The sequence below is a fragment of the Cyprinodon variegatus genome, unplaced genomic scaffold (assembly GCF_000732505.1).
Source record: "Cyprinodon variegatus isolate N-32 unplaced genomic scaffold, C_variegatus-1.0 Scaffold461, whole genome shotgun sequence".
NCBI lineage: Eukaryota > Metazoa > Chordata > Actinopteri > Cyprinodontiformes > Cyprinodontidae > Cyprinodon > Cyprinodon variegatus.
This window is the reverse complement of record NW_015150914.1, coordinates 242,601-246,034: the sequence shown is the minus strand read 5'-3', so window position 1 is coordinate 246,034 and position 3,434 is coordinate 242,601.

Sequence of the window (3,434 nt, the reverse complement as noted above, 5' to 3'; positions counted from 1 at the left end):
TAAATGAAGCAATAGAGGTCGGTCAGCATTCCAGGTCTGTCAGGCAGAATGCAGAAGTACTTAGGGAGGTATTCAGAATATGCTGAAGTAAATGCACCACCTGCCATGAAAATGTCTTTATTCCACACTTCTGAAAGATGGAGACTTTCTACCAAACAGAGCTGAGAGGACAGGAGTCAAGGACCTTCTGAGGCCTCCATTCCTCTGCACTGACACCTTCAGCTCCAATCACCTAAAACCTGAAATGTTCAGTTTTTTGTTCAGCTCTCTGGTCTATTTTCTGTTTATGTCTCCTGCTCTGGGATGAAGTCAAAAACTGTTTATTATAGCTGACAAAAGTAATAAATCGACTCCTTAACAACTAATATACCAAAACTGCTTTTGGGTGTTGGATACAGATGACTAAGTCAAAAAAAAAAGGGCTTGGCTTAAATGAAACTACCTGGTTGTCTACGCTATTCGGGAACTATTTCTGTAAACTGTCACAGGAAATGGAAAAAAGGGCGTGCTGCTGAAATAGCTAAGATGTCAGGGATAAATAGAGCACTGTGCTAAAATATTCATAACATGAGATTTTGATTAGAATTTTTAAAGTGGTGCAAAGATACTTAATACCCATATTTATTTACTTGAAAGCATTAAAAATAGGCTTTATAGAGGCCCTTCAACACCCCCAGGCTTTGGTGTCCATGCAAATCTTCCTGAAATCAGATCAGCATGTTTTAAGAAGTCTCTACATCTTAACTTAACCTACTGTGACGTTTGCTAAAGCTGACATGGAAGTGCATCATTTTCCAATCAGAACGAGTTCACAAGTTTCACCTTTAAAGAAAGGAAAGCAATAACAATAGAGAAACTGTCCTTCCATCCATCTTCCTGGATGGGAAGCGAAACGTCCAGAAACTTGATTGTTTTTTTTTTACTTTTCTGGAACAATAGAGAAGTTTGAGAAGGAATGCAGAAAAAGACTTCTGGAATAATGTTCTTTGCACAGAGGAGCCCAGAAGTGTCTAAAGTATTATTTATTACTCAAGCAGAAATCCTGCTGTTTAAAAACAGTTAGAGTATCAACTTAAGCTCTTTACTCAAGTAAAACTACTTAAATTATAAAAGGAATGCAGGAAAACATGTTCAGGAAAGATGCTTTAAACCTCATACTGGTTACTTCACTACTCTATGAAAGGAACATTTTTCCTACTATTCTGAACTTCCTTAAACTAAATTTTCTTAGTTTTATAACAAATAGTGTTAAATTTAACTTTCTCTGTCCAGGATGGACCCCCCCTCTCATCCGTCCACAGCTGCAGATAGACACCAGCACCCTGCTTGGGATAAGCGTGATGGATGGTTTTAACTTTGTTTAAATACCAACAGGCCATAAAGAAAATGAGTTTAAATGAAACAAAAGTAGCAATTTTTAAGGACTAGAAAGTAGAGATAATTGCAAAAAAAAAATTTACGTAGTAGAAGTAAAAAATTATCTAAAAAATAATTACTCCAGTAAAGTATATATAGCCAAAATTGAACAAAGTAATTTACTTGACAGCTCTGGATGAGTCTACATGTAAATAAGGAGAACAGAAGACTGTAGTTAGAATAGTTTAGGGAGACGTTTAGCGTCACATTTTACCCAGAATGCATTGGACAATAGGGCGTTTGAGGAAAGTAAAAAATAAAAAATACAACAAACTAAATAGACCCTGCAACCTGACAATAGCACAAAACAAACCAGGAAATTCCCCAAGGACGGGCGGAGTTCCTCCTTTTATTCTGGGTTTGAGGCTGCACACTGCAAAAACGATCTAGAAATTAGTAAAAATGTCCTTAATTTATTGTATTCACCCTTAATTTGAGCAGGTAAATGAGAAAGTTTGCCAATGGAATGAGTAATTTTACTCTTAAAATAAGATAATTAGATAATATGCGCTTGAAATAAGACAATGCAATAGTGTTTTCTTATTTTAAGTGTAATTTGTCTTGTTCCATTGGCAGAATGTCTCTTTTACCTCCTTAATTCAAGAACAAATGCCCTTATTTTAAGAAAAAATAACTTATCTAGATTTAGATTTTTTGCAGTGCATCTTAAAAAGCTTTTGCTGCGTCTTTGATTGTGACAGCCCATTAAAACACTGTTAAATGACAACATGAACGCCACCTTCTTCAGAGTAACTAAAGACGCTCCGGGTCGATTCACCTCTTCCACAAACAGCCCATTAGGCTCATTCTCTGTTACTAAAACACAGAAAAAATCAGAAGCAATAAACAGGCCTGCAGATCATTTGGGGAGTGTTTATTTGTAACAGGTAATAATACATGGTGAAATATGTAAATCAAGATAGAACCCAAAGTAAATCATCTAAAAACCCGACGTAGAATGTCATATTCAAGAAAGATAAAAATAATGCTTCAATTTACATTAAGAAAGTGTTAGCTGAGGTAAAGTTAAAATAGGTCTAGAAATGTTATGTACTAAACAGCAACGGTTCCCTTTTTATTCCGCTTCTTTGCTCACCTTCTAGTAGTTTCAACATTTGTAGGTTAATTATTATCCTAGTCCAAGAGATTTGGAGCTGCATGGGGACCCTGGCCATAAAATAGGGATATATTGGCGTCACAGTTAATGAAGCTGTAGCAGGGGATGTTGCAGAGGGGATTAAGCACCTGTCCAACAGGTGATGGATGAAGGGCTGGAGACACAGTGACAGTCGGTGGTGCGGCTGCAGCTGCTTCAAACACAATGCGGAGTGTTTAGTGGTTGAAAGGCACAGGGCTGTGCCATTCTGGTGGACAAACTGTAGGAGCTAATATGCTCTGGGCATAAGAGGAATCTGCAGCGACGGGACCACAGAAGAGGAAGAGGGGCGTGCTGCACGGTTTAGAAGCTGAACTTACTCCGAGTGACGCGTATAAGCTGAACAAAAAGACGATGCAGTGCAGAGCTGAAGCTGCAAACAAAACTTTGAGGGGAAAAATAAAAAAACATGCAGTGCTTTGCAAAAATATTCACAACACAATGTTCTCACATTTTGTCATATTGTAACCTCAAATCTCAAAGGATATTGGCGGCGACGTTTTGTGATAAATCAACACAAAATAATGTATGAATGTGGAAGAGAAGGAACATTTTAGTTTTAACTTAATTAGCTCGTTATGGATTTACATTAAGCCCTCAAATGGTTCTTTTCAGTGGAGCGTTATGCTAACAGGACATTACTTTAAGGGTATTACAGTAAGGGGTTCAAACAAATGTATCCAACAGTTTGTTCGATCTCCTTTCACTGGACTGAATTTAAATGGTATATAATTTTTTTCCGGGATTCAGAGTTAAGGGCTTTAAAGTCAACTACCAGTTTTAGTCCGTGAGGCAGACACCCTGTCTACTTTTAAGGCTAGGCTTAAAACTTTCCTTTTTGATAAAGCTTATAGTTAGAGTG